Source organism: Macaca mulatta, chromosome 11, assembly GCF_049350105.2.
Source record: "Macaca mulatta isolate MMU2019108-1 chromosome 11, T2T-MMU8v2.0, whole genome shotgun sequence".
Taxonomy (NCBI): domain Eukaryota; kingdom Metazoa; phylum Chordata; class Mammalia; order Primates; family Cercopithecidae; genus Macaca; species Macaca mulatta.
This window is the reverse complement of record NC_133416.1, coordinates 69,471,269-69,495,078: the sequence shown is the minus strand read 5'-3', so window position 1 is coordinate 69,495,078 and position 23,810 is coordinate 69,471,269. Positions and strand designations below refer to the sequence as shown.

Here is a 23,810-nt window from a genome sequence, read left to right as displayed (position 1 = left end):
GGATGATTTTGGGATGAAACTATCCCACCTCAGATCATCAGGCATTAGATTCTCATAAGGAGTGCACAACCTGGATCCCTTGCATGTGCGGTTTGCAATAGGGTTCGGGCTCCTATGAGAATCTAATGCCGCAGCTGATCTGACAGGAGATGGAGCTCAAGTGGTAATGCTCATTTGCCCACAGTTCACCCCTGCTGTGAGGTTGGGTTACTAACAGGGAGGGAACCAGTCCCTGGGGGTTAGAGATCCCTCCTTTACTGCACTTTGCAAGTACTGTTTTTATTTATTATTGTTTTATTTTATTTTTACAAATTTAAGGTTTGTGGTAACCCTGTGTTGAACAAGTCCCTCAGTGCCATTTTTTCAGCAGCACGTGCTCATTTCATGTCTCTGTGTTAGATTTTGGTAATTCTCACAGTATTTCAGACTTTTTCATTATTCTTGTATCTGTTATGGCGGTCTGTGATCACTGGTCTTTGATGTTACTATTATAATTGTCTTAAGATGCAATGAACTGTGCCCATGTAAGATGGCAAACTTAGTTAATAAATGTTGGGTGGTTCTGATTGTTTCGCCAACTAGCTGTTCCCCCAACTCTCTCTCTGTCCTGTGGTCTCCCTATTCCCTAACCTAATATTGAAATTAGGCCCATTAATAACCCTACAGTGGTCTGTAAGTGTTCAGATGAAAGGAAGAGTCTCATGTCTCTCACTTTAAATCAAAAGCTAGAAATGATTAAGCTTAGTGACGAAGGCATGTCAAAAGCTGAGAACTAGGCCTCTTGAGCCAAACTGATAGCCAACTTGTGAATGCAAAGGGAAAGTTCAAGAAGGAAATGAAAAGTGCTACTCCGGTGAACACACAAATGATAAGAAAGCAAAACAGTCTTATTGCTGACATAGAGAAAGCTTTGGCGGTCTAGATAGAAGATCAAACAAGTCGCAACATTCCTTTTAGCCAGGGTCTAATCCAGAGCAAAGCCTTAACTCTCTTCAGTTCTATAAAGGCTGAGAGAAAGGTAAAAAATCTTCAGAAGAAAAATTTGAAACTAGCAGAGTTTGGTTCATGAGATTTAAAGAAAGAAGCTGTCTCCATAATATACGAGTACAAAGTGAAGCAGCAAGTCCTTAGGTAGAAGCTGCAGCAAGTTATCCAGAAGATCTAGCTAAGATCATTGATGAAGGTAGATACACTAAACAACAGATTTTCAATGTAAATAAACATCCTTATATTGGAAGAGGATGACATGTGGGACTTTCCCTGCTAGAAAGAAGTCAGTGCCTGGCTTCAAAGCTTCAAAGGACAGGGTGACTCTCTTGTTACAGGATAATGCAGCTGGTGACTTTAACTTGGAACCAATGCTCATTTGCTATTCTGAAAATCATATGGCCCTTAAGAATTATAATAAATCTACTCTGCTTGTGTGTTATAAATGGAAAAAGAAAGCCTGATATCAGCACATTTGTTTACAGCATATTTTATTAAATATTTTAAGCCTACTGTTGAGAGCTACTGGCTCCACAAAAAGATTCCTTTCAAAATACTACTGCTTATTGACAATACGTTTGGTCATCCAACAGCTCTGATGAAGATGTCCAAGAAGGTAATGTTGTTTTCATGCGTGCTAACACAACATCTGTTCTGCAGCCCACAGGTCAAGGAGTAATTTTGGCTCTCAAGTCTTCTTATTTAAGAAATGCATTTTGCTAGGCTACATCTGTCCTAGATAATGATTCCTCTGATGGATCTGGGCAAAGTAAATTGAAAAGCTTCTGGAAAGCATTCACCATTCTAGATGCCAGAAGAGTTGCTTCTGTGGATGAGCAAATAAAGTAGGTTTTTTGAGATGGAATCTACTCATGGTGAAGATGCTGTGAATATTGTTGAAATGACAACAAAGGATTTAGAATATTTCATAAACCAGACTGATAAAGCAGTGGCAGAGTTGAGAGGACTAACTCCAATTCTGAAAGTTCTATTGTGGATAAAGTGCTATCAAGCAGCATTGTATGGTACAGATAAATCTTTTGTGAAAGGAAGAGTCAATGGACACAGCAAACCTCATTATTGTCTTATTTTAAGAAATCGCCACAGCAATTCCAACCTTCAACAATCACTACCCTGATCCAAAAGCAGCCATCAGCACTGAAACAAGACTCTCCACCAGCAAAAAGATTAGGAATCGCTGAAGGCTCAGATGATTAAACACTTTTTTTTTTTTTTTAAAAAGCATTAAACCATTTTCAAGGTAAGATATGTACATTTTTAAGACAAAATGCTATTGCATACCTAATAGACTGCAGTATGGTGTAAAGATAACTTTCACATGCGTTGAGAAACCAAAAAAATTGTGTGACTCACTTTATTGCAATATTTATGGAGGTTTGGAACCAACCTGCCACATTTTTGAGGCATGCCTGTAGAAGGTAGGAAGTATCAACAAAAAATTTCTGTTAAATTAGGAGAATATTTGCTATTTTGTTTCCTTTGAAGAGAATCCAAAAGATTTTGTTTTGTCTAGGGGATGCTGGAAATAGGAATATCTTGATCTAAAAATTATTGGGAATTATTTACAAAAAGCACAGAGGTTATTATAGAATTTCAGCATCATATGACATTGGATAAGAAATTTTGTGATATTTTGTAATTAATTTATATATCTGTTCTCTTTACTTTTTCATATGTTTGTGAAAACATAGTGGGTTTAATTAGAAAAATAAGGCTGAAAATGTCCAACACTTAAACAATACAAGTAAAGTTTTAACCATATGACAAAACTATAGATTCCTCTACAACCACAAAAAGTTAATGAATTAGAAGCTAGAAAGATTATAATGTATGCTTTATGTTTTTTTGTGTGTGCGTGTGTGTGTGTGAAAATAAAGCCAATGTTCTAAAGTGATTTTGTAAGTGACTTCTTTCTAGTACAGAGTCCAAGTTTCCAGTGTCATTCCTGCTTGAATTTCATCACTCTATTTAACACAGCAGACAGAAAATTACTGTAAGATTTGCAGTGAAATAGTGCCAGGTGTTTTAAAATGTAAACGTTGCTTTCCTGGATATAAGTTACTATGTAAGTGGAATGAAATATTTAATCAGATGGCATAAATCTTTTGAAAGAGACTATCTGAGAGTTCCTTGGAAACAAATGATTGCTGTATACTACCAGACGAAGTCAAATCTGCCATAGAACAATTAGTTACGGTAAAACTTGCTTTATTTAGTTTTGGCGCTTTGTTTTAAATGATTTCAACTAGTCTCAGTTATTTAAAAAATACATTCTTTTCTTTCTTTATGACTATGCTAGTTTAGATTATCAAGTTAAAATAGAACTGCTCCAAAAATTCAGAGTGAATGGAAGGGTGTTTAATAATAACTTTAACACATATTTCACAATTTTTGAACATACAGAAACATTTGAAAGCAAATCCCCAGCTCAAATAGTAAGTTCACAAACATCTAAATGTTAAGGTTACAGATGGGACCGAGCTTGACTCGGACTGATTTAACAAAACTTTATAAAATTGGTGGAGCTATTTTTTATAAAAATGACCATCTCAACATAATTAAATTACTTGATGCATTTTAGATACAAAATATGGTTGATTTACTAAGCATGTTACGATAAAATAGCTAAGTGAAGCATATATTCTATATTTCTTTGTATATATGGTAGGTAGTATTACTCCTATTTTATAGCTGGTGAAGAGAGCTGGTGATACCTAATTTGTCAATGGTTTCAGTGAATCACAGCTATATAAAAGCACAGACCTTTAGAACTGGAAGGAATTTAGCTATCTTGACCATTATCAGTCTAGTTGAAAAAGAGGTATGAAAACTGGCTCCAAAACCAGATTTTTGAGTTATCCTTCCTTGTAAAGGACTTGTAAGATTTCCTGGGTGAGCATTCCCTTTCTTTTTTCAGATTTTCTTTTTCTGAATTTATTCTTACTATTTATTCATTTTTGAATAGTCTTCTAATCACTAGATAAAGGTTTTGTTCATCTCCAAACATGATCAAAGTGAGACTGAGAAGACCCTTCATTTGAACTCATATGCACAGCGCTTAAACCAACACTCAATTTGACCAAACATATAAGGACACGACCTTCCAGCGTCATGAATATCACGACGTTCCTTTAACAAGGGCTTTGCTTAATAGGGCTGCAGTGAAAATCCTCCCTCTAAATTCTTGAGAAGTTGTAATTTGTAAAAATACAAATTCTCTGAAACCACATACTGTTTTCTTTTTTTTTACGGAGAGAAACTGGTCTGTTACATCTAGTAAAGCGTTCTAATCCGGATGACCCTCTAGAGGGAGACATAGTCCAGCTTTTATACCAGTTGCCTCCTCATCTTTTACTGTCTTGTTCTTTTTCTGCAGGACCGTTGTTTGCTCTCAACGGCAGTTGCTGGGGCTAACAGAACCGGCTTTTGGGAGAGAGAGGCGAGGCAACGCCGCCTGGCCCTGCCATTCCATTTTACTGCTTAACTCAACCTGGAGTGTCAGAGCCTGTTCTCCTCCTGCATTCTCGCCGCACTATATGAGGGAGCCAAGTCACTCTGTACTCACTGGACAGCCAGGCTGGGTGGAAGAGGGTTCTAGAGTGGAGCAGGGGGCTCTGCCCTTTATGGCGACTTTCTAAAAGATTAACATCAGTGTCTTTTGACAGTACAGCATCTGGGCTGGGACGCGGAGAGGAGGCTTTGCTTGCTAAACGGCTTCTTTCTCCGCTGGTGATCTGGATTTGTTTCCTCGGCCCCCTCCCCCAAGCTCCTTTCTTTCTCCCCTCCCGCCTTTAGCGAAGTGACACAGGCGACACCTGCTCGCTTGTGTTCGATGTTGGAACTCGCACCTTCTCGGTGGTGACGGTGCCAGGGCACTGCTGCCAGGGGGACATCGGCGGGTTTCCCTTCCTTCCGGCCGACGATGCCTAGAAGGGCAGCGGGTGGGCTGCATGGAGCTCTGCCCGCAGCACTTCGAGGCGGGATTGAGGGGCTGAAGCTGGCCAGGAGTTGCTGCTAAGTGGACTCGAGTGGAAGGCGCAGAGTCTCCGCGAGGGCACCAGCGGGGACCTATCTGCGAGCAGTGGGAACAGGGGCACCTGGACCGAGGGACGCGGGCGTCTGGCGGGGGGACATCGGCTGAGCTCAGAGCCTCTCCTCCTTCCTGTCCCGAGCCTCCCAGCAACTCCACCACGTTGGAGACCCGGTACCTGCGAGAGCCAGGGAACTCGAGAAGTGCGTGGCCGAGGCTGCTTTCCTGAAGGTGAATCTTTCCATCCAATTGCCTTTCCCCAGAGAACAAGAGGGAGGGCGGGAGAGAGGGAACGGAGGATGTGTGAGTGTGTGTGTGTGTGAGAGGGAGAGACGACGTGAGGCGAGAGGAAAAGTCTTTACTCGGCCTTAAAAGCAAACAAATCAGAGATGGAATAAGAGCGGTAATTGCTGCAAGACCGCCTTGATTCCTGCAGTCCAGAGAGCTGAGCGCACCGCGCGCATCCGGCGAGGACAGCAGGCGACCGCGGGCGCTGCCAAGGGCTTCGGGACTTTGGCTTTTCTTCAGTAAACAAATCTTTTGATTACTTTGACATTGTGGAATAAAGAAGCGGGGAGAAGGATCAGGCTCACCTTCACCCGCTTTAGGGGGATTCCAGTTTGGATGTCAAGAGATTCCTGAACCCTCTTTGCCATCGGAGGAGGAAACACAGCCACACACGCGCGCGCACACTCGCACGCTCAGGGCCACACTCACACGCCGCCCTCCACGAGCACACAGCACCAGACTTCGGTTCCCTATGCCCCTGGATGGTGACGGCGGATTGGCATCTTGGAAGCGATGCGAGAGCGATAAGGCTGGCGCCGGCCCGCAAAAACTGCAGGAGCATCGCTAGGTGTTGCCGCCACCGGGAAGCCGGGCTGCAGGTAGGTGCGAGCCGCGCCTCTGGTCGCCGGCCAGTGCTGGGGACCGGAGCGGCAACTGTAGGACCGCGGACCCGGAAGCCCCCGTGTGCACACGTCTCACCTCCCCTTCCTCGGGGATCCGGGGCTGTAGGGAGATCGCCCGGGAAAGGCGAGAGGTGAGGGCAGATGCGGGTCCAGCGGCCGGCGTCTCTCCCTCGCGGGCGGTCAGGGTAGGGGCGGAGTAGAGGGGCGCAGAGAGGGGATCAGAGCATGAGAAAGAAGTCTCCATGAGCAATGCCCTCCCTCTCTGCCCCATTTCTCCTAATACAAACGACCAGGTTGAAGATTGAAGTGGGTTTTAATTCGATTCCTTACCCAGACCCATCCTGGCTGGTAACCATTTTGGACTCTTAATAAGGAGTTGGGGGTCGCGTTCCAGGGAAGATCAATGGGATGTGTCAGGTCATCTTTCTGAAATCCCTACTTTTTGTCCGCTTCTGATTAGTTAATTCTCAGGCCTGCTTGCAGAAGGTGGGTGTTTCAGTGAGACTGTTGATTTCTCCACCTCTAACTATTTTCATGAAGAATCAAACTGATAAATTCCAGAGCCTCATCTATGTAAGGTTTATTTAGATTTGGGATGGGGCGCTTTCTTACTGAATGAAAAAAAGCTTTTGTAAAGGCTACTACGAGAGAGCTTTAGTAAATGATCCTCTTAACGAACAGCTTTCAGAATAAGAATGGCTTCGGAAAACTAATGGTTTTTAATTTCTTTCCGGGTAGATGTCTCCCAGATTTTGCTACTAATACACGGGTTTTCTGCCGACTGCTTTGCCATCCCTTCCCCCTTCAATTCTAAAAGGCCAGGTGCCTACCAAGAAGTGTTTTCTTTAGGCTACTGATCTTCACTTATCAATGGGGGAACGTGTTATTTTCAGAAACTGGCTTTGCAAAGGAAAGTTTGAGATCCGTCGCCCTCTTTCTCTAAGAACTGCAGGTCGAGTTATCCTGTCTGAAAAGGAAGAAACATAGACGCTCGCAGAGCCTTCGGGTGGACGCGAGGCTTCTCTATTGAGTATTCCACGTCTTGACCGAGTGTTAAACAATTGCCTGAAGCGTTTGGAATAAAATGTGTAGTAATGTTACTACAGCGGCTAGTCTCTCTTCACCTTTGCTGCGTGAGTTTGGCTTATTATTACAATAATAGAGAGAGAGGGAAAAAAATCCTCCTTTCGTGAGTGTGAAATCCCCTCTTGGATTTTACAAAATGATTCGTGGAGAAAAAAAAATCTTAAAAACCACACACAAAAAAGCAAACTCCTAAGCGACCTTTACTCTGAAGTGTCCCCAAAGTACTTGGTAGTGTAGGAGGATCCTTCACACAGGACAGGATGAATTTCAATTACTATTGACTGAATGATAATTGTCTGATTCTTGTCTTCTCGACTAGATTATTTTAAACATGAACATTCAGAGTTATCAATTAACACTCTCAAACTGCTTTATTAGGCATATAAGTTAAGACAAATGAGCAATTAATTTAAGATTTTTTGTGTAAAGTGCTAAACCAAAATAACTAGGAAAGGAGATTAAAAACACTTCTAAAGCTTTAAAAATCAGAGGATTAAGATTAATTGTACTTACCTCAGCCTTTCCATGTTTGCATTTGTACTCTCAGACTGACTAATCATTTGCAATATCACAATTGGCACCTAATATCCTATATTTCAAATAAAAGATCAGACATGTTTGTCTCTTTCCTTACTTTATTTTGTTCCGGATCTCATCCTGAGTCAATTGTTTGAGTTGACCTTTCTTTTTGGAATCTTAATTTTTAAAACCACCAGTAGCCACTTAAAGGCCATCAGTTACCACACTGAAGCTTATAAATATGTTCATTTTCCTAATTTTCAATAAAAAAGTTAGATTGTATTATTTATAGATAGCAAAAGTCCGTGAGGTCAATGTCACTGCCAACTGAATACTTAGGCACAGGGAATATTTTAAGAGGCAAATGGCTTTAGTGTGTTGTTTTATTCAGATCAGGCATTTTTTTTTATGTTAAAATCTTGATTCTTTTCTTGCCTTTAAAAAATTTAGTACTTTAGGATGCCTGATTTAATATTTATGTAGAGTGCTATGATATGTGTCTCTTAAAGATGAACCCAGAATTTTTGACATTAAAGCAAATGCCTATATAATGCTACAGGTTCTGCTAGAGGGGAATTAAGGCTTCTAAGTATATGTGATATCTCATGAGAAAAATATTAGCTATTTTAACAATGACAAATTGGAGAATGAAGATTCATTGAGATGCCTATGGATTTATGTCAAAATAGATTACATATTGCTTAGAGATGGCAATATGGTATTTACTAACCACCAAGTTATAAAATGTGATGACATGGCTGTAAAAAGATCTGTTTTTAGATATGGCCAGTTTTCCTATATAAAAATTTATAAAATGATAAAATTTAGGGGGCGGTGGAAAAAATTTAAAAATTATTTTATATTTTATCAGAAAATGTTAGTAGCCCTGGATCCAGTGTCTTCAATACAGTATTTTGATGATCATTTTAAAATGTATTTTTGTGTTAAAATATGCATTTAAGATTGATTTATCACTAATTGCAAGTTATGGATTACCTTATACAGGAAGGGTAAGATGTGTATCTTCGGGATTTCTCAGTCATTTCTTATCTTGGCCTCTAAGAAAAGGTACGGTCAGATTGCACCCAAGTTCAGCAATCACTGCAAACTGATGAACATTTGCTGACGAACTCTCTAATGCATGTCCCAAACAAGGAATGTTCCAAAGTGTCATCAGTTATTTCTAGTATATTTGAAAAGATGAAACAACCCGAGTGCAAACAGTTCAGTGCCCCTGCTTTTACTTCTGCAGTATTTTATTAGGGATGCCTCATTAAGTCACATTTTTCTGCAGCTGTTTCATTCATTGAAGATTCAAGTAAAAATACGGAACTTTACTGTGCAATGCAGTTTTGTTTTCTTGGTGAAAAATCACAACTTGGGGTAAAATAATCATCCAAGCTGTCATCCCCTTTGATCTATGCCTGACATTTGCAAATGCAATTCATCAACCTGTTATTAGTAGGGCTTCATCAAAACAAGGAGAAGAATTGCATTAACACAGCCTGCTGCTAGATATGAAGGCCAAACCAGCTGCATCAACTTCATATCTGGCCACATGCTTGCACAAAATTTCACATGAAATAGCTTGCTTTTGGACCACTGATTTTATAATGCCATGTGATATGATGAATTTGCCATTTTGTTTGAAAATTCTTTGGTTAACTTTATTTGGAACTACTTTGAGCATATTGAACTACTTAATTATTCCATTGAAAGAGAATAAATAATCTCACATTGAGTTACCATTAGTCTTTAGAAAGCAGTTTTACTTTAGGTTCGGAGCACAGTCTGAAACAGGAGATTGACAGGTGAGCCTAGCAAACAGAGACATAGAAGTTAGTTTCTGTTTTTTAATTGTTATTGGCCACTGACTTATTGGGTAATTTTTAGAAGGTCTGATTTTGTTCATTCAATGCAGTGATTCATTCAGTGCAGTGTCGTTGTCAATGAAATAAAACAAACAATTCTTGTCTTCTACTTAATCTTACAGAAATTTTAAGAGGATGTTAAACTTATTGGAATGTGAAAGTATTTAAATATATTTCTCTGTAGTATCTATCAATATAGTCTCTGTATCTATAAATATATGCACATGCATACGTACATACATACATATGCTTTAAATGACACCCATGTAAAATATTGGTTTTATGTAACAGGGTGATCAGAACAACTTTGTGGAATGTCTACCTTTTTAGGTGCATAGTTTTTCTACTATTTTCCATGATTTGACCTGCAGTACAACTATATCCATAGTATGACAAGGTCATTTATAACTTAGTTTTACTATTTGAGCCATTGTTAATGCATTCTATTTTTCTCATGGATTTTTCTTTTGGAGGTACTTTTATTTACTAGGCTACAAATGCAAAAAAAATCATTTTTACCCTCAATGTGGAGACACTTTGCGATGTTTTTATTGACACTACAACTGGGAATTTTGACACATTTTAAACTCTGAATGTTATCTGTGTGCTGTCTTTATTGAATATAAACCTCCATAGTCAATGCACAAACTATGTATTACATTGGAGTGTACTATTCTCATTTAAAATGGTATCTACAAAATTGCCAGAAATATATTGATATTATACTCCAAATTTATGTTAGCTTTCCAAAATCCACCTGTTTCTAGTGTGTATACCACATGGATATGTTGGATTTTATCCTGTGCTGTAATATTAGGCAAGCTAGTCAGTGCAAGACTTACGCAATTGATTGGTATTGCCATTGGAAAACATAAGGTTTCTAGTTTACTTGGAAATCAGATGAGAAGTAAATATTTAGGCTACAAGAAGAATACTCTATTTTGTTCAGTGGTTCATGTGGAGTGTGAGATGTATAACTAAGGAATCAGAGCTTGTGTGTTTATATTAGATAAAGTCCTTTTAATCACTTCCTTCAATCTCCTAAGTTACTTCATAGTAGCTGTAATTGTTTTATGATTTTCCCTGAATGGCTAGTTAGCAAAGTTACATCTCCCTTTCCCCAGCAATAGTACAAACATAGTCATTCAATTAAATTTATATTTATATTGCTTCTTTTATATGGTAGCTTTATGCAGTAGATTTTGGAAACTCTTTACAGAGAGATTCAATAATGTGATAATGTTGCATTCTAGCAATTACGGTGATAGGCTGAATTTAGTAATTTGACAAAATGAAGACAACCAGCTGAACAAGTCTCCTGTACTATGTAAAGCTAACTCTCTAGATGAAGCCTGGAAAGTTCAAAGTAGTTTTTGATGAATGCAAGGTTTGTTTCACTAAATATAAATAAATATATATATATTTGCTGCTATGAACTAGTCACTGTATAATTGCATGCATGTGAATGGGCAACTGTGTTGCCCTTTAAAGGTCATGCAAAGATTCTACACCTTTCCATTTTCAGTGTTAATTGCCTATGGCCTCCTGTAGCTGCACATGGAATTTTCTGTTGAGTTTAATAATACAGAAAAACACTTCGGCTTTCTTTGGGTGGATTATGCAGCTCCTTATAAACAAGTCTATGAAAATAAATTATAGTGGGTACTAGAACAGAAGATTTTTGTAAAGGTTCATTTGTGCTTTGGAATTAAAGTTTTCAAACCAGAATGTCGTGGGCTAGGAGGAGACAGATTCTTTCTGGTGCAAAAAACTGATCATTCAAAATTATTGTCTATATCTGAAAACTCTGCCATGGTTTTAAAAGGGTTATGTGGTTATAGGAATTTTAATAGCAAACTTCTACCTAGTGATAGAACAAAGAGACTTTGTTAAAATATATTCTTTGAGAGGGCAGGCCTTCCAGGACCCTATAAACAGTAGGGCATTATGTATGGATGGAATGAATTTGTAACTTCTCAGATCAGTCAAGAATTTAGAAATGACCCTTCATATTACTTGAGAAAAACAACATTTACACTTACATTTTTATCTTTATTAGCTTACAGACAGTTCTAACTTCACAGAGGCACTCTCCAGTACTATTTTATTCAAAGTAGGAAACCTGGTTACTGTTACCATTTCTTTCTTAGTTTGGTTTTACCTTGTTATAGTTGTATGGTAAATGGCATACTCAAATTTGTTGGTGCTAGAGTGTTTAGAAAATTTCTCAGAAGTGGCTATCAGACAAGTCAGTAGCTGTGACCTGGTCTTGCTTGCTGTTTGGGTTCTCCAGCTTTGTTTGTATTTTCTTTGGAAAGCTGAGTAAAATTGAGTGAAATAGCTCTAACTTTAGTTCTTTTTTACAGTGTAGAAAGAGAAAGGAGGTAGACAATCCACATTTCAGTGAAGCAATTCAAAGGCCAAGGGGAGAATGAGAGGGCATTGAAATGGCATCCATCACAAAACAGAGGCCCCATTTTGGAAAACTTTAAGGAAAAAATTTAACCTAATTTTTAAAAGTTTAGTTCTTGGACTAAACCTAATGACTGTTATATGACAGTTTTTTTTCCTGCTAAGATATGTATGTATTTAAACATTATTGCAAACCCCTATTAGATTGATAATTGGCATGCTTATAAATACACATTCAGAATTGGGTCAGAATTTATACTTTTCTAGTTGAAGATATATTTGCTCCTTCCATCATTTGTTGAGTGGTTAAAATTCATTAGCTTGCTATTCGGGTTAGCAGATAAATTTTGAAATTGACTATTATAAAACCAGTGTGGTACAGTGGCAAGAGTTATGGAGATGCTTTTGTAGCTCTAACGATAAATAACCATGTGTCCACAAAAACCACTTTATTTCTCTGTGCCTCAGTTTCTCAGCAACATATTTCTTCAGTGGAATTTTTAAGACAATAAAAAAGGTGTTTTTTTCAGCCAGGTGTGGTGGCTTATGCCTGTAATCCCAGTACTTTGAGAAGCTGAGGTGAGAGGATCACTTGAGTCTAGGAGTTCAAGACCATCTGGGCAACACGATAAAACCCTGCCTTTACCAAAAAAAAAAAAAAAAAAAAAAAAAAAAAATTGCCAGGCGTGGGGTGTGTGTGGCTGTAGTCCCAGTTACTTGACAGGCTGAGAGGTGGGAGGATCACTTGAGCCTGGGAGGTCACAGCTGCATTGAGCTGTGATCACGCCATGCACTCCAGCCTGGGCGACAGAGTGAGACTGTGCCTCGAAAAAAAAAAGTATTATTTTTCCATGTGTTCAGACCCACTAAGTATCATGGCATGGAAGTGCGACAATATAGCGTGACATATTTAACCTTAAGGAGATTCCCTTTTAGTTAGGAAGTCAAGGAATATCTAGCAGATAGTTCCTGGCATTTAAATGCCGCATATATGTTTTCCAATAGATAAGTAATCTGTTATATGACAGTTGTTTCCTGCTAAGATACGTATACATTTAAGCATTATTGCAAACCCCTTTTAGACTGATAATTGGTGTGCTTATAAATATACATTCAGAATTGGGTCAAAATTTATACTTCTCTAGTTGAAGATATATTTGCTCCTTCCATCATTTGTTGAGTGGTTAAAATTCATTAGCTTGCTATTTGGGTTCTTCAGCTTTGTAAGATCGAGATGGAGATGATGATGATGATGATGATAATGATGATGATGATTACGGTGATGACTAAAGGCTATAGACCTTGGGACATAACACTGAATCAGATTTAATCTTATAATTTAGTAATGTTGCTTTATCTGCATGATGCTGCTTTGTTGCAAAACAAGTTGTGATAGGTCACGGGTCTCAGGTTTTTTAGGGTTACATGTCTTTGCTCTACTGATGGCTTTCATAGTCATTGAAATAAAATTAGTTCGATAGACTAAGCTAGCAAATAAATAATCTTCATATATTATATGATAATTAAACACATTCATTCAAAATCTATGTATGAATTTTGAGAATTTATAATCCTTTGAAAAGTCTGTTCATTTATTCATTAAGTATTTGTTGGGAACTGTCATAATCAGTTTGAGCTGCTATGATAAAAATACCATAGATTGACCAGGTGCAGTGGCTCGCGCCTGTAATCCCAACATTTTGGGAGGCCGAAGTAGGTGGATCACTTGAGCCCAAAAGTTTGCGACCAGCCTGGGTAATATGATGAAACCTCATCTCTGCAAGAAAATACAAAAATCAGCCGGGCATGGTGGCAAGTGCCTGTAGTCCCAGCTACTGGGGAGGCTGAGGTGGGAGGTTTGCTTGAGTCCAGGAGGTTGAGGCTGCAGTAGGCTGTGATGGTGCCACTGCACTCCAGCCTGACAGAGCAAAACCCTGTATCAAAACAACCACCACCACAACAAAAACAAAACCACAGACTGAGCGATAAACAATAAGCAGTAATTTCTCACAATTCTGGAGGCTGGGAAGTTCAAGATCAAGGCACCAGCAGATTTGTCTGGTGAAGGCCATCTTCCTGGCTTGTAGACACCCACCTTGTTACTAGATCCTCACATGGTGGTGGTAGGGTAAGGGGACAGGTATCATCTCTCTCATGTCTCTCCTTAGACAATAATCCTACTCATGAGGGCTCCATTGTCATGATCTAATTACTTCTCAAAGGTCCCACCTACAAATACCATCACATTGGAGATTTAGGCTTTAATATATGAATTTTGGGAAGACACAAACATTCAGTCCATAGAAAGCACTATGTAGGTGTTTGGGCTATCTTAGTATACAAAAATGGCAGACATCTACCCTCATGATATTTACCATTTTAGTACATTACTTGAACTTTTGAAATTAATCTGAAGGAACGGTTCAACAATGTATTGTGCTGTGTTTGTTTTTCTTAGTCATTCTTATTTATGACTGTGAAGTATAGGTCTGAAAAGAAATAATTAAAATAGTTAAATATTTGAGTTGAAATGGATTGTGAAGAAAAATATTGTAGTGTATATTTGAGGTGAGGTATGTAATGCAGTGGATTGATTCCAGCTTACAAGGTCTGTCCTCAAATGGAGGGTGACGCAAACGGTAGCTCTTTTTCCTGAATTTCACATATGGAGTGACTTTAGATCAGTGACACGATGCGCCCTACAGTCTCTCAATCCCAGCACTTTGGAATCACCTGAGGTTAGGAGTTTGAGACTAGCCTGGACAACATGGTGAAACCCCATCTGTACTAAAGAAATACAAAAATTAGCCAGGTGTGATGGCAGGTGCCTGTAATCCCAGCTACTCGGGAGGCTGAGGCAGGAGAATTGCTTGAACCTGGGAGGTGGAGGTTACAGTGAGCCAAGATAGCACCACTGCATTCAGCCTGGCAACAGAGCAAGAATCTGTCAAATAAATAAATAAATAAAGGTTCACAAATTAAATGCCTATAGGGGTCAGGTTGGAAATGTGAATGAATAAAGCAGCCCAAGTGGAAGATGACAAATAGCAATTGACACTCGGCCTCAGCCATGGTGTTGGGGATACTACAGGGAGTGGTGGAGATTATGGCTGACATCTAAGTGAGACAGCTGAGCCTTGGCTCCAACATGCTATTACCATGCTAGATCTAATATGGGTCTGGTGTGGCAGATTTTCTGATTTGCAGAAGAGAACTTGGATGTGCAGATTTTTAAATGTGAAAGTTCCAAAATTATATATGATGGCAATGAATTAAATTTGAAATACTATGTGGGGCAACAGACATATCTGCAGGCCATACACAAGCTAAGGACTATGAGTGTGTCATGGTTGACAGAGGAGTATGTGAGGAGAGCTAGTTATGGAGATGCGTATACTGGCCCCTCTGTCATCTCTAAGCACAATCCTCCAACTCCATTTGCATCTGGAATCAGGATAGTTGATAGTAGAGGGCTCATCTGGAGGTGATAATGATAATGATAATGATGAGTGGCTCAATTTGACCCCTGTAGTTTTATTTCTTCTTAATGACTCATTGTATAGCAGATGCTGAACTCATCTTGAAGTTGATGGTATCTTGGAGGCTTTAAGAGATGTACTGTAGATGCAGAAGTTTAAATTTATGCCAAATATTTGGAACAGGTGCTGTAGTCCTAGAATGAGAATGTCTTATTCCTTATATCAGTGCCTTTTAAATTTCTATGTGCGCACAAATTACCAGGGGAATTTTGCTAAAATGAAGGTTCTGGAAGAGGGCCTGAGATTCTGCATTTTTAACAAGCTTCCAGTTGAATACTGTTGGCCCATGGACTATAGTTTGACTTACATGGCTTTAGGAAGCATTTTTATCACTAAATTTTATTCCACACATTCAAAAGGGTGGGAAATCTTCAACTCTTAACCCTTTGACAGGTTTCTCCCTGTGGCGAGCAGCCCAAACCTGGCCACTGACTCCAAACATTTTTCTCATAGGCTCTTTCATCTGAGCACAGAATTTGTAAGTGTTTTGCTTAGTTTTTTTAGCCTTCTATTTAGATAACATGTTTTTCCTTCAAAATGTAAATTAGAAATTGTTTTTCACATATTAATGCAAGTTTGGTTTACATTCTACAGTTAGAAGAGATGTTTATTTCATAACAAAGACATTATATTATATATCAATATATTCTAGTATACAAAGTCAATTTTAGTTCTCCAAATTATTTTTGGAATTTCAATAGTGACTTATTCCTTTCAGGGTTTAGATGTCAAAATTTTGGCCATAATCTCTACATTTTTGTCCTACTTGAGTAGCTACTATGTGTAGCGGGGAGGATGGACTTGAAAAAAGACGAAGCTTTCCTTGTATATTTACTGGGCTTACAGTTTTAAAATGAATCTCTCTTCTTTTTTGTAATTTTTGCCCTGCTAATCTTAAATAACTTTCCATAAATGATTCCTTTAGGATTGAAGACATAATACTTTATGATTTAGGAAGTTTGAACTTCTTATCTTCATATATTAGTAGCATTTTCTCCCCCTAAGCCAGTTTTGCTAATGTCAGAAGGTGTCATAGCTAAGGTATGTGACTCTGTTCTACTGCTGTCTAGGACCTCATGTCACAAGCTCAGTTCACTGGGTACAATATCTTGTCATCAGTTTTATCAATGCTCTGGAAGTTCTTATGTTTCCTTATGCCAGTGTATTAATTATAAACTGAGATTAGATTTAGACATGTCAGTCTGAGGGAGTGAAGCAATTTGTTTTCTTTCAAGTTGTATGATTAATATAGTTTGTAATAGTCATGCTATTAAATCTTACTCAGTTTTTTCCTTCCAAGTGCTTTCAAGTTTCTACTATATAGAATAGCTTTGCTTATAGCTGAGGAATGGTATCAGTTCATTCTACTGAATCTGTTAGAATGTAAGCTCTGTGAGGCAGACCCATGTATATCTCATTTCTATTGATTCCCAGTGTTTAGCATAGTGTCTGGCATCTAATAGGTACTTAATAAACTTAATGGGAAGATGATCAGTTACAAATTGATAGAGTGTATTTTTTATATGTTTCTTCAATGCCCAAGGAAGCATTCTGTGAAGAAGTGTCATTTCTAATTTGTGTGTGTGTGTGTGTGTGTGTGTGTGTGTGTGTGTGTGCATGTATTTGAGAGAGAGACGGCAGGGGGTGGGGAGACACCAGTTATTCTGAACTACACCCGAATTAACAAATATATTCTAGGCAAAAGGTCAAGGACAAAAATAAAGTAAGCATACTGACTGAAATTCCCATTCTTTCCACAATTTATTGTAACCTGGAGACTTAGAGACTATATACACTTGTGATTCTACTGTTGTATAAATTAAATAATATTTGTCAATGTCAAATTTAAGTGTTGTTAATCACATATGGAATATGTTTTGACTGTTCTTGTCAGTAACTTGACTCATTCATTAGGGAATTTAAAGCCATTTATTCTTATCTACATAATTACCATTTTTGTAATTTATCATGAACTGGGATTTGCTTTTTTTTTTTTTTTGTTAACTTCAGAAACACTATTGACCGTGATACCATTGTTCTTGGCTTCAACGATACTAAACGTTTTTTTGCTATTCTAATTCTAAATGCTATTTAGTGTAGATAATATGTTCAGATATTTATTGATTTCATTTTCATCCTTCTGAGTTAAGTAAAGCTTCTAAATGCTTGCCACCATAGAAGATTCCTCAAAATTAAAACTCTTTGACTATATTTGATTATTAAAAAACCCATATGTTTAATAAAACTTGAAAAAGGTCAGTTTATTAAATCATAAAAAGTTGAATATTTTTTCTTTGCATGTATTTTAAAAGATTATAATGTAACTATATATATTAACATTGCTATACACTTAGAGACTTTCTCAAAATCCTTGAATATGATGTCTTTAGTCTTTGAAGTATATAATTTTTTTTGGATTCCCTGATGATTCTCAAGAAAGGCTTTAAATGGAATGAACCTGATTTTTCCTTGTATAGTTCCCAAACACTCTGACTTTTATAATTAAGCTCTAAGCTCAGTCTAATTATTGAGCTATGGCTATGGTGGTACTTACTGAAAAAGATGTATCTATTCTTCTTCCCCAATGCAATCCCAAATATGAAATTAGTAAAAAATTCAGGTCCTGTAGAGTACTGAAAAAAATTCAAAATCAATACATGGAATTGAAATCAAGCTTACTGCACATTGATGAATTTTACCTTGGGGCAGAGTCCATGTTAACACTATTAGGAAAACTGGGTGAATTATGATTTTCCTTGCTTACTGTCTTTTCCTAGCAGCTGATTACATCTAGTCTTTAAGGTGAACTTCAGGGTTTGTAGCTAATATTTTACTTTGCATTTTATGAAATCTGCATCAAGTTCACTGGGCAGATGGTATAGCAGACCGGAGTGAACTGAGAGAAAAAAGCAGACTGAATAACTGGCAGTCAGGAATTGAGAAGGTGGCAGGGTTAGCATTTTGTGGGATATAACGAGGAAGAATTATCAGGTAGGGAGCCAGATGGAGTAAAAGTTAAGGGAGAAAAGAAGGTCAAAAGGGAAGTTTGTTCTAGATTTCTCTCTAAAAAAAGAGGAAATCCTTGACCTTTGAGAAAAGTAAGAAGTTAGAAAAGAATAAATCCATTGAAATTCTTGGGGAACAAAGAGGTAAAATGGCAATGCACTGAAGTAAGACTGTAGAGGAGAGAAAAATGCGTGGAGCCAAACAGAATATCCTGCCTCAGTCTTGTAAAACCTCTATTCAGGAATAAGAAATTTCTGTCAAGGTTGTTTATTAAACTAAAAGTAAAAAATAATGAGTTCCAGTTCTGACACTGCCACAAGTAGCTATCAGCCTTTAGAAAAAAATTACTGATCATTTTCGTCACCAGTGTTCTCTATGGCAAATGAGAGCGTTGGATTTAATGATTACTTAGATTCTTCCAAGTTCTATAAAGATTCCTCCAAGTTCTATAGAAGCATATAGTGCTTCTATTCTGTCACTTGAACACAACTTGTCACTGTCCTTTCTGTCAGCTTCCTCCCTAGAATGTGAAATTCTTGAGGTTGAGAAATGTGTCATAATTCTTCACCTTGTACCACCCAAATCTAACCTTTAATAAGGCATTTAATAAGTGTTTTATTAATTGTATAATTTAAAAATTCCAAATAATTTTTCTCTTTCATTTCCATAAGAAACAACAAAATACATTCCAGAATCATAAATAATAACTATACTTAAATAGTGCTTTTTGTTTACAAAGCACTTGTATGCAAGTGATTTCTTTTGATATTGTAAACCGGCTATGAGTTACTCAGGAGGCTGAGGCAGGAGAATGGCGTGAACCCAGGAGGCGGAGCTTGCAGTGAGCCGAGATCGCGCCACTGCACTCCAGCCTGGGCAACAGCGTGAGACTCCGTCTCAAAAAAAAAAAAAAAAAAAAAAAAAAAAAAGAAATGAGTGTGATCCTCAATTTCAGGTAAGGAAACTCTGATAGAGAAAGGTAAAAATCATACAGATAGTGAATACCAGAGGCAGGTTTGAATTCAAAGACTATTTCTCCACAAGTCTCTCAGAACACTAACTACTCTTCTGTTCCAAAATATCTTTTCAAGGATGTTTAACAAGTGACTAGTCTTGGAAAAGTATCTCTGTCTCTGGATTACAGGGCAGATTTACTTACTGTCCAACATAATAAAAATAATCTCTCCCTTCAGGGAAAAAGGCAGATCTTCTTGTAGCCCATTCTAAAAGATATGGGTTCCATAAGTGCTAGAGATGCCACATGCAGCATCTGCCTGGGATCCTTTATGTCATATCTGTGGGTCTTGGGGAGAAAGAGAATCGATTTAAACAAGATGTTCATGCTGCTTGCTGTATGATGAATACTAAACTCATCTGTCTGTAATCTGCAAGTCTTGTGTCTTTTGCCAGGATCTATGAAATACGGTAGAGTAACTTGTGAGTTTGCGAATAGGGTAAGCTCTCAGACCCTTCAGAGTTCTTGACAGCATCTCTGTCACATCAAGGTAAACTTTTGTTTCCTAATTTATGTCTGCTATAGTAGCTACTCTAAGAAAAATTATAACATAAACAGTGACCTTTTATACTCCTGACAGAATTTTAGTACTGCCCCACTGAGGTCTCTGTCTTTATTCATATTTTATTTTATTTTTTAGAGGCTCTGTCACTCAGGCTGGAGTGCAGCGGTACAATCATAGCTGACTGCAGCCTCAACCTCTTGGGCTCAAGTGATCTTCCTGCCTCAGCCTTCCAAGAAGTTAGGACTACAGACTTGCACCACCATGCCTGGCTAATTTTTCAATTTTTTTGTAGAGATGGGGTCTTGTTATGTTGCCCAGGCTGGTTTTGCACTCCTGACCTCAAGTGATCCTCTTGTCTCAGCCTTCCAAAGTGCTGTGATTACAGGTGTGAGCTGCCATGCCTATCTGTGGTCTCTTTTGAAGCTTACCCTCCTCTGATATTTAGAAAGATGCTTTGGTGAGAATATAGGGGATAGACTCCATGGAGGGGAGAGTAGAAAGCCAGTAACACCAGCTACAGAGCTATTCAGTCATTCTGGTGAGAACTGGCAAAAGTCTGAAGAAAAGAGGTGGAAGAAAGGAGGAAAAGAAGGAACAGTTTAGAGGTAGGAGATGAAACCAACCGGTCTTAGAGACTGAATATGTGGTAGTGGGAGAGAAAAGAGTCAGTAATGGGTCCTGGCTTAGGTGACTGCTGGGAGTTATAGAATGAGATCCCCAGAGCAACTGTAGCCCACCTAGATGAAGATAATTGGTTTAATTTTAAGCAATTTGAGTTTGAGTACCTTTGTGATACCCAACAGGAAATGTGAGTAATGGTAAATTTGGATTTGAAGTTCAGAACAGAATTACGGCTTAAAGATACGGGTTTGGAAGTCATTAGTGTACCGGTAGCAGCTGAAATCCTCTGAATGGTTGAGATCTCCCAGGAAGTGTCTTAACACCAAAGAGAGAGCTTTGGGGAACAATAATGTGTATAAAAGAACCTCAGCTTTTAAAAATGTCAGCAGAAAGTCACCTTTCTCTCTATTGTTATCTTCCTGAATTTTTGCCCAGCTTGTAGCAACTTGGCCTCATAGACCATGAAGTCCACTTTTCCAGAGGCATTCTGCTGCCTAGACAGCTGGCAGTGGCAGGAAGAAAGAGTCATGGATGAAAGTGAGGAGCATGTCCAGAGTTCTCTATTTCCATTTTGCTTTCTGTTACCACTTGAGTGTCATTGTGCACTGAGGTTGTACTGCTGCATAGTTGTCATGGACAGGAACACTCTGAGGGGATGAAGGTTTCCCCCCTGCGGTCTTTGCTTTCTATGGAGATCTGTAAACATTAAAAAAATTTAAAACCTGACCAACATGTCTGGCACTGTGCTAAGTACTTCACATGAGTGATCTTTTTAAACTCACACAGCAATTCCAGTGTAAGGGACTAGTGTCCTTCCTATTTTATAAGTAAGTGGCTTGATCAAGGCCACACAGCTTGTAGGAAGCAAACATGAGTCTTGAATCAGATGTTCTGCCTTCAGAGCTGAGTTTTTAAACATACAGTATTGCATCTCAATCGTACTCGTTAGAACATCCAATTCATTCTGCTTAACAGAATGCTGGTTAGAGAATTGTTTTGGTTCAAATTATTTGTATCTGGAAACACTAAGTAGGACCCCCTTTTTCAATTTTAGAATTGTTCAATTAAAATTATACCATAACATCCATAGCATTCTTTGAATATGTCTCAGATTTCCCATAAATGCATTTCTATGATTCTCCAATTTCATTTGATGAAAAGCCTTGTTATGTATTAAGATAAGGAACTAACATCTAAGAAAATTTGAAAAATTCATGTTATATACTCAAATATTTATTCATTTGAATGGAAAATAAAAAGCTCTAACTCTTAAACAAATGTGAGCCAAAGTGTGTCTTTTTCTGGAATTTAAACTCAGGCCAAAATGTACTATTACATTTACCTTCTGAAAACCTCTCCTGGACTCTTTGCTGTGTAAGAAATGGGTTTCTTGGGGGTAGGGTGGGAATAGTCTATGCAGCAGCTCTGGTGCAGAACTCAGTTGCATTTATAGAACATCAATATAAGACTAATTAGATGCTAAATGCTGGGTGAGTATTGAACAATGCAATCTTTTAATTTTCTGATTAATGACAAAGCCTTATGAAAACATTACATGGGAAGAATTCAGACAACCCCTTTCCGAGTAAATCTATTTTAAATTAATTTTATTTGTAACAAATGGCAGAATAAAACCAAAAATATATCTGTAAATAGATGTTTTCTAATAATATGAAAATGCAGGCAGCAGATATTTTATGGTAATATGGTGTAATATGATGTTATGGTAATAGTAGATTTCTTTTTTTTTTTTTTTTTTTTGAGACGGAGTCTCACGCTGTTGCCCAGGCTGGAGTGCAGTGGCGCGATCTCGGCTCACTGCAAGCTCCGCCTCCCGGGTTCCCGCCATTCTTCTGCCTCAGCCTCCTGAGTAGCTGGGACTACAGGCGCCCGCCACCGCGCCCGGCTAATTTTTTGTATTTTTAGTAGAGACGGGGTTTCACTGTGGTCTCGATCTCCTGACCTTGTGATCCGCCCGCCTCGGCCTCCCAAAGTGCTGGGATTACAGGCTTGAGCCACCGCGCCCGGCCTGGTAATAGTAGATTTCTATTCTTGAAGGTTGTGGATGTCTTTAATATGACAACATCAAAGGAGGAGCAGTGTATTATACCTATGTTGTATTTTCTTTTGAATGTCTTAGAAATATTGCTGAAAAAGGTGGGAACGGATTGAATTCTTTCTTTTTTTTTTTTTTTTGAGATGGAGTCTGGCTCTGTCGCCCAGGCTGGAGTGCAGTGGCCGGATCTCAGCTCACTGCAAGCTCCGCCTCCCGGGTTTACGCCATTCTCCTGCCTCAGCCTCCCGAGTAGCTGGGACTACAGGCGCCCGCCACCTCGCCCGGCTAATTTTTTGTGTTTTTTAGTAGAGACGGGGTTTCACCATATTCGCCAGGATGGTCTCGATCTCCTGACCTCGTGATCCGCCCGTCTCGGCCTCCCAAAGTGCTGGGATTACAGGCTTGAGCCACCGCGCCCGGCCGAATTCTTTTTTTTTTTTTGACTAGATGAGAAGTATCATGCAAATTTTCTTCTAATTTATGTGTGTGTATATATATAATATGTTCTTTGTATACTTAATTCACTTTCTTGGTCTGAATTAGAATTGTTTCTTATATAATGGAATAGTAGTTGTTGATAATTTGCCTTAATTATCAATAAGTATTGCTATAGATTGGGCTTTAAAATTATAACTAGCATTAACACTTTCTAGCTGAGGCTAAGAGAAAGGCCCCTTGTGAAAGAATAGATTCAGTGTCATAGAAAACAACAATGTAATTCAATTTGAAGAACTACTTTGTTAGAGATGATAGGGCAGTTGTATTTCAGATGATTGAAGATGTGGCAAAGTGAAAATATGGTATAAAAGGAGCTTATCATAGCTATACAATAGCTTCCAAAAAAAGAGAAATGCGAAGTTTGAAGAAATGATAATATAATCAGAACAATGACTAGGCATTTCAGGTATCTTCCTTTACAGAATATATTATAATATTTACGTGTTTTTTATAGTCTTATATATTAAAATAGAAAAAGACCTTGGAGTGTGTAGATACAAAAGTTTCACTTTATAAATGTGGTCCCAAGGCCCAGAGAAGTAGCTAGGCTTATTGAAGAGAACGGAAATAGTGACAGACCTGGGTCTGGGACCCAGGTTTCCTAATTTTCCAATGAGATGTTCCCACTGCATGTAATCTTTGTCAGCTTTTCATAGAATCAACGTTCTGGAAGGAAGTTTGAGAGGGCACCCAATCTATCTTGCTTTCTTACATTGACTTAGAAGTTACATAA

The 23,810-nt window shown here is 38.4% G+C and overlaps 1 protein-coding gene across 1 annotated transcript in view; it reads left to right on the top strand.

Annotated features, from left to right (window-relative positions):
- The first annotated feature begins 5,747 nt into the window (after positions 1-5,747).
- The window catches only part of TAFA2 (TAFA chemokine like family member 2), a 519,256-nt gene continuing 501,193 nt past the window's right edge, over positions 5,748-23,810 (top strand). The window contains exon 1 of the mRNA XM_015152189.3: positions 5,748-5,925. The gene's annotated coding sequence lies outside the window, so the exon portion shown is untranslated. The remainder of the gene's footprint in view (positions 5,926-23,810) is intronic.